General features: G+C 38.5%; 1 protein-coding gene across 4 annotated transcripts in view; it reads left to right on the top strand.

Annotated features, from left to right (window-relative positions):
* The window catches only part of LOC143886540 (monooxygenase 2-like), a 32580-nt gene that overhangs the window by 16956 nt on the left and 1451 nt on the right, over nt 1-14173 (top strand). The window lies entirely within an intron of this gene.

Raw genomic sequence — 14173 nt, 5'->3', positions numbered from 1 at the left:
CTTACTGCATGTGTTTTGGTTGTCACTTGTATGGGGTAGTTGAGTCAAGGTAATTAAACACTTGTCATTATTGATTTTATATGTTGCCATTCCTAAATTGAATCCACGTAACCTTGTGCTAACAAATGGGATCAAATCTCTTAAAAATGACACTTGTTATTGATCATTTTGCCTTTGGTTACCTACAAGACTTTACTACAACACCTCACCCTTTACTTTGGATTTGTGTTTGTTAAGTTGCTAAATTGTTTGGCACCACACGGTCCTTTGTGCCTTGGTATTAATGCATCATATCTATTTTAAGCTCACTGTTTAGAACTGAAATGGCATTTTTTAGACATGATTTTCTCATATGAGAATTAGTTATTTTAATAAGTTTCATCGAAGATATCACCACTTCATGTATAGTAGAAGTCAGGCATGTCATCTTGAATTGCCCTTTTGTAACCACCATTACTTAACTACTTAGTGAGAGAAGGGTTAGTATTGTTGAATGGCAGCCCTCACCTCCTTTGTATTGGCAGCCACCTCACCTTTTTTATAATATCAGCCCTCTCATTTTAATATTGGTAGCCACCTCACCATTTTGATAATGGCAGCCCTCTCACTTTAATATTGGCAGACACCTCACCATTTTGATAACAGGTAGCCCTTTCACTTTAATATTAACATCCCTCACCTCTTTTGATATGGGCAGCCCTCACACCCTTAATAGTAACAGCCCTCATATTCTTTTGATATGGAAAGCCACCATTTCACTTTGATAATGGCAGCCCTTTTCGTTTTTTATATAATAGCAGCCTTTACCCCTTTGCCTTCTTTCTTTTTTTTACAAACAACCCTGACCATTTTGATAGTAATAGCTTCTTTTTTTTTAATATTAGCAGCCGGATGAATTCGATGAATGTAACATTTTTAGATTATGGTGCATGTAATATTAATATTATTATGATGTTTAAGATATTTTAACTCATCCTGTTCTATTAATAAGGAATGAAGCAAAAGGTATTTTTAGTTTGGAAAGGTTAGTGTATATGATAAAATGTGGGCAGTTATGTTGTCATAGTCATTTTGGAATGTTTTGATAGAAAGTGCTATTTATCTAATCATGCTTGGTGATTGTATGTTTGGCTGCCTTTGGTTTATGAAACTTCCTTAGGTGATTAAAATAATAGTTTTGACAGATACTCAAATACTTGAATGCAAGCTTTAGGTTGAAGGAATGAAGCATGGTAATGTAGACACCATTTCCTTATTTGGTTCATGAGAATTGCCTTTATGAGTACTGTTAGGATTTTGACAACCCTTAAACTTTGAAATGCAAGGAGAATTGGTGTGGTTTCTCTTCTGAGACTGGTTCAGTCTTTTAAACACCTTTAGTCATTAAATCCTCTTTATCATAGTAAGAAGGGCGATGAAGGCGTTAGCCCAAGCCCATCGATAGGGGACTCGCTTAGTCCAATTAGTACTCCCCTCATTTATTTTTAAGACTGTCCCAGTCTTTTAGATACCCTTAAACCTTAGGAGCCTTATCATTGCAAGGGCAATGAAAGAGTCATCTAGAGCCCACCATCTAGAAAGACAAGCTATGTCTCAACAGAAAGATCAAACCCTTTTAGGAGACAAGCTATGTCTCGTGTAGAAATGCCACACCCTTTAGAGAGACATGCTTTGTCTCATAGAAAGCTTACCTTTTAGGGAGACAAGCTATGTCTCAGCGGAAAAGTCGAACCTTTTGGAGACAGGCTTTGTCTCATTGGTCATAATGTTCTCAGAGTTTATGAGATTTGCCTAATCTCGCTAACACCCTTTTTATCTCATTTTTGTTTAGGAGACTAGCCTAGTCTCATTTGCACTCCCCTCTTGGGGTTGTGCATTAGGAGTCAGTCCTTTCATATATGAGTCTGTCCTTAGCTAGAGAGTCAATCCTTATTTCAGGAGTCTGTTCTATCATCATAGGGGTTAGGATTCTGTCCAACCTCTCATCAAGTCATGTGACTTTTATCCGTTCTTGCAAGGTATAGGATGTTGTCCAACCCTTGCAGAGTCATGATTCTGTCAAATTCCCCCACAAAACATAGGATGTTGTCCAACCTTTGCGGGATATCATGAGTCTATCACACCCTTATGATGATAGGATTCTGTCCTCTTGTGTCAAAAACTAAAAAACATTCAGAAATTTCAAAAACATCAAAATATCTGAAAAATCCAAATCATCTCAAAAATCTTGAGTCATTTAGGAGAATAGTTAGGATTTTCTATTCCGAACTACGTTGGCTTGATCTTCTTCCACGAGGTACGTAGTGCAGCTTGGGATCCATATCCCAAGTCTAGCCAAACCTTTTAAAATAAGCATTTCAAACCTTCAAAAAATGCAAAAATATTTAAAAACCTTTTTCAAAGAGTTCTTCCCCTAGAGTTAGGAGTCTGTCCTAGATATTTTGGGTGTTTTAGAGTTAGGAGGCTGTCCTGATTTGTATTGATATGGTGTGTCCTGTCATGTGAGTGTCCCTAGAGTTAGGAGTCCTGAAGTTGATCGGTTAGACATTTAGTCGAACTGATGGCTAGACTACGAAGCATATAGTCAGCCCATGGTTTTCATTAGGTTGCACAGCCTAGATACACATAGGATATAGGGCCCACCTGTATTAGCTTAAGGCTAATCAACTCGCATTAGTTAAGGCATATAGAGAGTCCTCAAAATTACAATTCACTTGAATTTAAGCAATCGTACAAAAAACTTTAAAAATCAGTCGAGTCAAGTGGATCGAGTCTAGGATAGTGGTTCTAGATGGTTAGGCATCGTAGTTTAGAATAGGTCATCGACCTACGTTGATTCTGATTCTTCCCGAGGCCGGGATATCTAGAGCAGCCAGGGTGAATGGCCATTCTGGTCCGAGTCAAGTATTGCATTAGAGTTTTAGGATTTGTCTTGTCGAGTTGTGTATAGAGTTGAATTGTGTTGTGTGTTTTGTTGTGTTTTCTTACTTTCATGTACAGATCCTATACTTTTAGTTGTAGCATGCATGTGTTTGCACACCAAAACTTAGACACCAATTAGGTATGATATTCATAACCTAGTTATTCTCAGGTGACACTTATTTCATTTCTTTTATGTGTGCTTATTATTCTTCCGAGACATGCATGATTAGATAGACGTCTTCTCGGAGATGTGTTCCCATTTCACATGACTTTCGCCTGAAAACTCTTCAAAATCAATAAGTAAATGGCATAAGAGACCAGGTGTTTGCACTTGGGCGGATGAGTTGCTCTTCGGACCTTCAAAATTCGTAACCAGGCACGAACCTTCTTTTATATCTCTGGTTATCCATTGCAGCAGAGCATAGTATGGGATTCAGGGCCCACTTCCTTGGATGACGACTCTTCTTTTGTTTAAGGTACGCCTCGAATCTGGGCTAGTCCCCGAATCGAGAGGTATCTCACCTTATATCGCCACTCATGCTATGAGATGCACTTCTTTCGAGAGTTCCTTGGTAGAGCTCTTCATTCACGTGGATGATCTAGAGAGACTTTCTCGTGGGGGCTCGTCCCCCGCCTCTCTCGGATCGGGGTCTACACTTCCTCTTATCTACATCGAATTGATCAAGATTACGACAGAACATATAAATTATGTACGATTTTCACAGTAATGTGGCGTGGAAAATAGTACTCCAACATATATGATAGCACTATCTTAAAGTTTCAAACATTCGATACAAACAGATGTGAGAAATTGGCAATTGGAAAAAAAATTTACACTATAGTATACAACTCAGAAATCTCTGTATGGGTGTATATATATATATATATGTATGTATGTATATATTATTCAAAATTCATGATCCTTGAATTATGTGTTGCGAAGAACATGGAAATTTGTACATATATGTTACTTCATCATAATAACACCAAGCATAACTAAAACTTACAGATATGACCCGAGGGAATTCATATAATTTAGTCAGACAAGAGAACAATAATGATATTTTTCATTTTACCACAGATTGTGATCAATTTTTTTTAGAATATTCTATCCAATGAAATATGCAATCATACAACACCTGATGTTTATGCAAGATATATTAGAAAACTTTTCATAATAGAGAAACTATATGAATTGAATGAACATGATCATCTAAAAAATAAATCTTCTATAAGTACAAGATTATAGTATGAATGATCTTATCAACAGTAAATGAATTACCTGATTAAAATATTTTCACCAGAATATTTGAACCTTATGTACAATAAAGCTTACATCACAATTAATTTCTATACAATCACAATGTCAAATGAATAACCTGTGACAACTTTCACAATCCAGTCGAATCTATTGAAAATATACTATTGAATTGAAGGAAATGAAGCAAATTATGAGTAACAGCTGACTCAAAGAAACACACTCAAATGATATTACTGATAATGCATAAATGTACAAATAAAGCATTATTTCTAGCCATCTAATCCTGAAAATTTGAATAATATTTGAAACTACAGCACTATTTATACACCAAACAGAAGCTTTTGTAAACCAAATATTGAAAAGGAAAATAAACTAGACTAGAAAGTGTAATTGTCGAAACACAACAAGGTCAATACTAACAAAATAGAGAGCCTCTTAAAGCCATGAAATTGACCCAAACAAAACATATCCTCATTATTTACCAATCCTATGTAATAGGCTCATCTTGTTTGATGGCCAAAAAATGGCTGAACCACATTATTTGTGATAAAAAAAATCAGTCTGCATTTTTGGATGATCTAAACAATGGAATTAAGTTTCCAACTACAAGAAATACTAACATCCATAATCTCAAAGCCAAATTACAAGCATATTATTAATCAGCAAAGAAGAAAATCCCAAACAACAAATACTACAGGCAGGTAGTTGTCATAACTTGATTTCATGACAATTTAAATAAGGCAAAACAAATGAAAATCTCAACTGGTCACACCATATAAAACAGGGAATTTAACTACATGCAGGTTAAAAACCTAATTAGCTCCATACTTTGAGATTAAAATCACAGATCTAAAAGAAATCAATGGAATTAATCAAGACTTAAGAAATTAGTACAACTAAAATTAAGAGAGCACAGAAGAGCAACCAATAAACAACCAGAAATTGCAAAAAAAAAAAAAATCATAGAAAGAATAGAACAAAAAAAATAGCATACCTTTCTTGGACAATGATGTTATTTTCCTCTTGCTCTTTACTTTCCTTCTCTCTAATCAAACTCAGATCGCCAAAACAGAACATACAATCTTGCCGGAGTAGAAAATTTGATCTTCTTCTTCTTGCTCTTCTCAAAGGATAATAGAGATCACTCGATCCGAACAACAATAACAAATCTAAATCTTCTTCTTTCGATCCTTTGCTCTTTTCTTCAAAATTTCTATGTATGATGAATTGATTTAGGCTTTCCTTGCTCAAATTCGAGAGATTCCGAAGAAATTGAAGAATTTGCCACTCGATCGAACATTTGACGAAATTTGGCCGGCTATGATGAATAATAAAGAAAAAGGAACCTATGACTGGCCGGAAGTTCGGATCTGCCGGTAGGAACAATCTCGCCGGAGCTAGGGTTTAGGCATTTATGGTTTGAGTAAATGGAACAAAAGAAAAATTGCAATTTAGGGAAGAACAAGAGATGAAATGGATGAGGTATGCCAGAAAAATGACCGGATTTGCCGGAATCTTGTCGGCAACTAGTCGGAGAAGATGAAGAAGGTGATGGATCTAGGGTTTCATAAGCTCGGATTTAGAGTTTTTAGAAGGGAAAAAATGGGTTTGAGATTAATGAAGCAAGATCTGCTAATGTAAACGGATTGTGACAAACTAACAAAGGCAAGATCTAAATGCTCGGATTTAGGGTTTTTATAAGGGAAAAATGGGTTTGAGATTAATGAAGTAAGATCTGCTAATGTAAACGGATTGTGAAAAACTAACAAAGGCAAGATCTAAATGGAAATTAAACTGTCGGAGATCATGATCTTGCCGGGATTTTGGCCGGAGAAGAAATAATTCTGATCGGAAAAAGGGGTTTGGGTTTTGCGAGATCTGGTTTCTCTCTCTTGAATCGGGATTTTCTCTGTCTAGAAAATAGAAACGAAAAAATGAAAAGTCCCTTAAATGAAGCTCTCGTCCCATATTTATAGATATTTATGGAAACTGATATTTGCACTAAAAAATTGATGGGCGCGCGGTTGCGCAAAAATTGATAAGCATACCAAGGAATCGTGTCCCATTCGGATTTGGATCAGCACCGTTCAGGATAAATTCACCCCCCTTTTCTGAATTTGCACTACAACATTTCTTCGGTTCGTTCGCTAGGCAAACGCGCTCGGATTTCGATGAAATTTTGCAGGGACCTTGGTGGGACCCTGACATAGCTTGGAGTGAAATTTGGGACCCTAGTTGATTGATTTGGCTGGATTTTGCCCAAACATGAGAGACTTATGGCACGGTCAAAATGGGGTGTCTACAATACATTAGACATAAATTTATTTTTGGAAAAATTATTTAAAAAGTGCAAAGTTTTACTTATATTGCGAACAAAGGGTAGGGATTTTAAATTTATAAAAGAGGGGCTGTCAGGTACGAAATTTTGGGTTTTAGGACAAATATACTCCTTGCTTTTCCCACATCTTTTTGAGCTCTAATCCCTATGTATTCTCACCTACCCACCCATTTGACATTTTTGTTTTCTTCTTCCTTAAGCTTTTCCAACGTGAAAACTCCATTGGCAAGCTATCCAAGCTCCATTGCCATTGTAGTTTCCAAAAAAAAACTCCATTGCCAACGTTTCCAAGCTCCATTGCCATTGTAGTGTTGAAAAAAAACTCCATTTCCAACGTGATAAAGCTCCATTGCCATTGTAGTTTTGGAAAAAAAACTCCATTGCCAACGTGATAAAGGTCTGTTTCTACTGGTTCCGTCGGATTTCCAACGTTTGTTTCGGACTTCCGACTCGGAAGTCCCAACCAACCTTCGGATTTCCGACGGAAACCAGTCGATTTGTCATTTCTACTGGCTTCCATTCGGAAGTCCGACCATTGGCTCGGACTTCCGACTCGGAGTTTAAGGCAGGGTTCCCTAGTGGTTCCGGGGTATAAAATGTGGTTCCCTATTGGTTCCGGGGTATAAAATGTGGTTCCCTAGTGGTTCCGGGGTAGAAAATGACATTCACTAGTGGTTCCGAGGTAGAAAATGTGGTTCCCTAGTGGTTCTGTGGTATAAGATGTGGTTCCCTAGTGGTTCCGGGGTATAAAATGTGGTTCCCTAGTGGTTTCGAGATATAAGATGTGGCTCCCTAGTGGTTCCGGGGTATAAAATGTGATTCCCTAGTGGTTTCAGGGTATAAAATCTGGTTCTCTAGTGGTTCCGGGGTATAAAATGTGGTTCCCTAATGGTTCCGGGGTAGAAAATGTGGTTCCCTAGTGGTTCCGTGGTATAAGATGTGGTTCCCTAGTGGTTCTGGCGTAGAAAATGTGGTTCCCTAGCGGTTCTGGGGTAGAAAATGTGGTTCCCTATTGGTTTCGGGATATAAAATGGGGTTCCCTAGTGGTTCCGGGGTAGAAAATGTCGTTCCCTAGTGGTTCCGGGGTATAAGACGTGGTTCCCTAGTGGTTCCGGGGTATAAAATGTGGTTTCCTTGTGTGGTTATGTGGCATAAGATGTGGTTCGCTAGGGGTTCTGGGGTATAAAATGTGGTTCCCTAGTGGTTTCGGGGTAGAAAATGTCGTTCCCTAGTGGTTCCGGAGTATAAAATGTGGTTCCATAGTGGTTCTGTGGTATAAGATGTGGTTCCCTAGTGGTTTCGGGGTATAAAATGTGGTTCCCTAATAGTTTCGGGGTATAAAATGTGGTTCCCTAGTGGTTCCGTGGCATAAGATGTGGTTCCCTAGTGGTTCTGGGGTATAAAATGTGGTTCCTTAGTGGTTCTGGGGTAGAAAATGTGGTTCCCTAGTGGTTCCGTGGTATAAAATGTGGTTCCCTAGTGGTTCTTGGGTATAAAATGTGGTTCCCTAGTGGTTCTTGGGTATAAAATGTGGTTCCCTAGTGGTTCCAGGGTATAAAATGTGGTTCCCTAGTGCTTCCGGGGTATAAAACGTGGTTCAGAAGTCCCCGTCGGACTTCTGAATATTTATTCGGACTTCCGAATATAATCCAGAAGCATAACCCATTCTACTGTCTCCATTCGGACTTCTGAATTTTGGTTTGGAAGTCCGACTCGGACTTTCGAACAATTATTCGAACTTTCGAATTTAAGCCAGAGGGATACCCCATTGTTCTGTCTCAGTTCGGACTTCCGAAATTCGGTTCGGAAGTTCGAGTCGGACTTCCGAACAATGATTCAGACTTCCGAATCAAAGCAAGAAGAATACCCCATTCAAGTGTTTCCCTTTGGACTTTGGACTTTTGGTTCGGAAGTTCGATTCGGACTTCCGAAACTATATTCGGACTTCCGAGCGAGTTCGAAAATGGCAAAAAATAATTCCCATGTGCTTAAAAAATCAATGACTCAGTCATGAGAACTTTTACAACCAATTTCATACTATTAGAATACATGAACCACAAGTAGCACTCTTAGAACCATAATTTAGACTCTTAGAACGGCTTAACACCTCAGAACAACTATAATATGGTTCTAAAGTAGTTTCGGGGCCAATGTAATGGTTCCAAAAGGTTTAAAACACTCATGATCAGTTTCAAAACCAATGTCATACTATTAGAATGTCCCAATCACAAGTAGCACTCTTGGAACCATCATTTAGACTCTTGGAACCACTTAACACCTCGGAACAACTATAATATGGTTCCCAAGTGGTTCTGGAGCCTATGTAATGGTTCTAAAAGGTTTAAAACACTCATGATCAGTTTCAAAATACTATTAGAATGTCCCAATCACAAGTAGCACTCTTGGAACCATCATTTAGACTCTTTGAACCACTTAACACCTCGGAACAACTATAATATAGTTCCCAAGTGGTTCCAGAGCCTATCTAATGGTTCCAAAAGGTTTAAAACATTCATGCTCAGTTTCAAAATACTATTAGAATGTCCCAATCACAAGTAGCACTCTTGGAATCATCATTTAGACTCTTGGAACCACTTAACACCTCGGAACAACTATAATATAGTTCACAAGTGGTTCCGGAACCTATGTAATGGTTCCGAAAGATTTAAGACACTCATGATCAGTTTCAATACCAATTTCATACTATTAGAATGTCCCCATCACAAGTACCACTCTTGAAACCATAATTTAGACTCTTAGAACCACTTAACACCTCGGAACAACTATAATATGGTTCTCAAGTGGTTTCGGAGACTATGTATTTTTTCCAAAATGTTTAAAACACTCATGATCAGTTTTAAAACCAATTTCATACTATTATAATCTCCCAATCACTAGTAACACTCTTGGAACCATAATTTAGACTCTTCGAACAACTTAACACCTCGGAACAACTATAATATGGTTCCCTAGTGGTTCCGGGGCCTATGTAATGGTTCCAAAGGTTTAAAACACTCATGATCAGTTTCAAAACCAATTTCATACTATTAGAATGTCCCCATCACAAGTACCACTCTTGGAACCATAATTTAGACATACTTGGAGCTATGTTTATCACCCAAGTAGTTGAGTATAGGGCTGGCAATTTCACCTGAAAAAGCGGGGATCCGCCCCGCCCCGCCCTGTTTGGGGCGAGGATCCCCAATTTGAGAGGGGAAGGGGAAGGGGATTTTAAAAATTCCCTGGTGAGGGGAGGGGAAGGGGATGGAGTTGTCCCCGCCCCGCCCCGTTAATCAATGCCATTTTTTTGTATATTTTTAAGTGTTTTTTTTTTAGGAAAACTACTAGAAACTCTGTGGATCGGCTACAAGATTCCCCCAAACATAAACTTAGCTTGTCTTTGCCTTTTAATTAGCTTCTGAGAGCATTTTGGGAACTATAATAACCTTTTGACAGATGTTGAAATAATAAAGACAAGCTGAGTGTATGCAATTATCAAAAAATCGTAGTGCCAACATCGATAGCCAAAATAAATTGCATTTTATTATTAAAAGTATGGTATGGCCCACACCATACGCTGATCCAAACCATCCATTATTAGATGGGGCACATCCTAAATAGGTTGTGCCCTAAAAATCATTTCCATAGGTTGATCCTAACCCTCCGATCTATAGAGGAATAGGATCATTCATTACCTCTACAGATCGGAGGGTTAGGATCAACCTAAGGAAATGATTTTTTGGGCGCAACTTATTTAGGGTGTGCACCATCTAATGGACGGTTTGGATCATCCTATGGTACGGGCCATACCTTACTTTTAATAAAGTCAGGAGTGCGATCATCAGAATACAGCAGTGCTCATAACATTTCCCAAAATTAATGATCCAAAATGGGGTTTGGATGTTGGGTACTCGAAGTGGCTATGATACCACTTGATCTAAAAACTTATGGGATGGTTGGGATCATCAAAGCGCCGTGGTCTTGGACCAATGGTTTATAAGTATGTTATAGACCAACTTATGGGATGGTTTGCTATCTTCTGAAGAGTAAGAAATATATCTCCTTCGTCTATAAGTATGTTAGTTTATAACATTTTTATATATTGAAATTGCATCAAGTTGATTAGGGACACCCAGCATTAGTGTATCAATGACTAAAGAGGGGGTGATGTTGGGGCGGGGCGGGGAGGGGATTTTGTCCCCGAAGGATGCGGGGAGGGGAAGGGGATTAGATATTCCCTGCGGGAGGGGAGGGGGATTCCCCACCATCCCCGCAGAGGGGAGGGGAAGGGGAGGGGGTAAATTCCCCGCAAAAGGGGAAGAGGTAGGGGACCCCAACATCCGGCCCCGACCCGACCCGCCCCGTTGCCGGCCCTAGTTTAGTAAGTAATGGTATTTTTTTTCCAAAGAACAATGGCCGTTTTTTACGTTGGCAATGGCTGTTTTTCATCAACCCAAGTATTGGTAATGGTTGTTTCTCACATTGGAACTTGCTTGGGAAAGAAGAAAGAAAAGCAAAAGGTGGTAGGTGAAATAGCTTAGGGATTAGAGCCTACATAGTTGGTGGGAAAAAGCAAGGGGGGTATTTTCATCCTAAAAGGTCTATTTTCGTACCTACAGCCCTTTTTTATAGATTTGAAATGTCCACCCTTTGTTCACAATTTAGCATAAACTTTGCATTTTTTTAATGATTTTCCCTATATATTTTTTTTAAAATTACATTAGACATAAATATAACCACACACAAAAATGTCTCTGCCCAATATATTTTGCTTTTATATTGTTATGAAATTTTTAATAATTTTCAATGTGAAAAACACCAAGATAGAAAAATATGGAAGCAAAAAAAAAATCATAAGGCTTTCATCCGTTGGACTTGGAACTGATATTGGTTTTTGAGCACTGCTAGGAAAACAGGATTCTGGAAAAGAAGGGGCATCAACCATGGGAGCCACATTCACTGAAAGACAAAGGAAGAGCACAAATCCCCATAAAAGCAATAAATACACTTTGAAAATGGTCAAATCAACTGTCATGTCAAGCCCATTTTTATATTCAAAACAGAGTCCCGTTTTCAACGTTTTCAACGTGCTTTCCTTGGTTTTTCAACCAAATCTACAAAACACCCCTATATGAGAAGTAAATTTTCGTAAGGATCAATTACCAATGGGGGACAAAAATTAGGTGGAATTATCAACAGGACCCATGCTTTTCAGAAATTATCAATGAGGGACAAAAGAGGTCTTGTCATTAAAAGCTGGACGGAAATGCCCTTTTCTTAAGCAACACGTTTTGCTTTTCCACTTTTCCCTCTTCTCTCTTCTTTCCCTCTTTTTTTTTTTACTTTTTCATTTTCAACTTTGTTTTTTTACCTTACCAGTCATCTTCTTCATCATTTAGCCACCATTGGAGGCGGGAAAACTCGAAAATTTGAAACGTGAGTTCATTCCCATCTATCTCTCAATATCTAGGTTTTGTTTTTCATTTGTTTTAGGGTTTTGCATTTCTCCTTCTCCCTTCCAATGGAGGATGAGGAAGATGAATCGTACGGTAGAAAGAAAAAAACGTGAAAAATGAATGAGTGAAAAAAAAACAGGAAGTAAAAACGTGTTCATAAGGGACTTGATAAGCCCATTCGGAATTTGGTAACCCCATTTTGATACTGGATAACCCCAACCCCAGAGACTTGAAAACCCCTTTCCAAAACTCCAGTACCCTTGGGCAATTTTAAGGGACTTGATAAGCCCATTCGTAAATTGGTAACCCCATTTTCATACTAGATAACCCCAATCCCAAATACTTGAAAACCCCCTTCCAAAACTCTAGTGCCCTTAGCCAATTTTCAGGGACTTGATAAGCCCATTCGGAAATTGGTAACCCCATTTTGATACTTGATAACCCCAATCCTAGAGACTTGAAAACCCCCTTCCAAAACTCCAGTACCCTCGACCAATTTTCAAGGACTTGATAAGCCCATTCAGAAATTGGCAACCCCATTTTTTATACTGGATAACCCCAACCCAGAGACTTGAAAACCCCCTTCCAAAACTCTAGTACCCTTGGCCAATTTTTAGGGACTTGATCACCCCATTCGGGAATTGGTGACCCCATTTTTTATACAAGATAAGCCCAATCCTAAAGACTTGAAAACCCTCTTCCAAAACTCCAGTACCCTCGGCCAATTTTCAAGCACTTGATAAGCCCATTCGAAAATTGGTAACCCTACTTTTGAGAGTTACGAACCACCTTCCAGAGAGTTGATAAATCCCTTCTGCTACAAAACCCCCTGCCTATAGCAACTCTTCTAATGGCATTATAATTCTGCTCATGATAGAAATAACAAAAGAAATGGATGTTGTTTTCATTAAATGTGCTTCATGTATTACATCCCAATTTGTGTATTACAAAAAAAAATTTAAGTAAATCAAAAAATGTGTAGCCATCCATTCATGTATTACATCAACTTTTTCTTATACAACCACTTGTGTTCAAAAAAAGTGAGTGAAGCCATCCATGCATTATCTCCAGAACTCACCCTAAAAAACAAATCGCTTAAACCCTAAACAAGATAAATCAGAAACAGAGGAATTAAAAATAGTGCAAAACCCTAAAAAAGAAAAACAAAAACAAAAACAAAACCTAAATACAAAGAGATAGATGGTAAGAACTCAACATTCAAGTTTTCAAGATTTCCCGCAACAATGGTGGCTGAACAAGGAGGAAGATGACTAGTAGGGTAAAAAATCAAAAAGGTGATAATGGAAAAGTAAAAGAAGAGGGAAGAATGAGAAAACAAGGTCAAAACGTGTTGTAAATGCCAAAGGGTATTTTCGTCTAGCCTTTACTGACAAGACCTCTTTTGTCCCCCGTTGATAATTTTTGAAAAGCATGGGTCCTGTTGATAATTTTGCCTAATGTTTGTCCCCCATTGGTAATTGGTCCTTTTCGTAATAACGTTAGCGATCTCAAGCATGTATATGGATGTAACAATTGATGACTGGCCTCTCCGCCTATTCAATAAAACATCGGAGGTGAGTCCGTCGGGCAAAGGGTGTTCCACATCATACCTCCAATGGATCCAAAGTCTAAAATGCACTGCTGATCAATTTTCTGGCAGCTGACCGATCACCTTTTGCTTGACGAAGTATCCTCTGGCGCCATACTAGCTAGTCAGACAGATTCCATTCGTCACAGGTCTCATCCAGTTCCCAACAGCTTAATCTTTTGGAGTAACCAGTTGCTTTCTCATGGTATCAGAGCAAAGGTCCTGAGTTCAAACCTCCTTGATATTAAAAGTCCACATGCAATGGCCAAATCAAAAAGAGGGGCCACATGTACCACGTGTAGGCCAACCCTAAAAAGTGGGGCCACAAGTGAGGGGGAATGTTAAAGTATAAAAGATTAAATAGCTCCAGCTCCAGCTCCAACGGCTTAAGCTTTTTGAGTAATTGGTTGTTTTCACACCCATGACAGCTTTAGTGATGATGGGGCTTGTTTCAAAATTTAGCCCCTAAAGTGTTTTCCTTTGCTCATTTGTAAATGACCAAGAGTGTAAATGATTTCTTAGTGAAATCACAACCCTGCTGAAGTATAAATGATTAAAGGAAAACACTTCTATAACAACATCCCTTCTAGAAAATAAAGACAGGCCGG

This window comes from Tasmannia lanceolata, unplaced genomic scaffold (genome assembly GCF_043159265.1).
Source record: "Tasmannia lanceolata isolate RefF3 unplaced genomic scaffold, GAP_Taslan_0.1 ptg000011l, whole genome shotgun sequence".
NCBI classification, from domain to species: domain Eukaryota; kingdom Viridiplantae; phylum Streptophyta; class Magnoliopsida; order Canellales; family Winteraceae; genus Tasmannia; species Tasmannia lanceolata.
The sequence above is the reverse complement of the archived record's forward strand: the minus strand, read 5'-3'. Positions and strand labels throughout refer to the sequence as shown.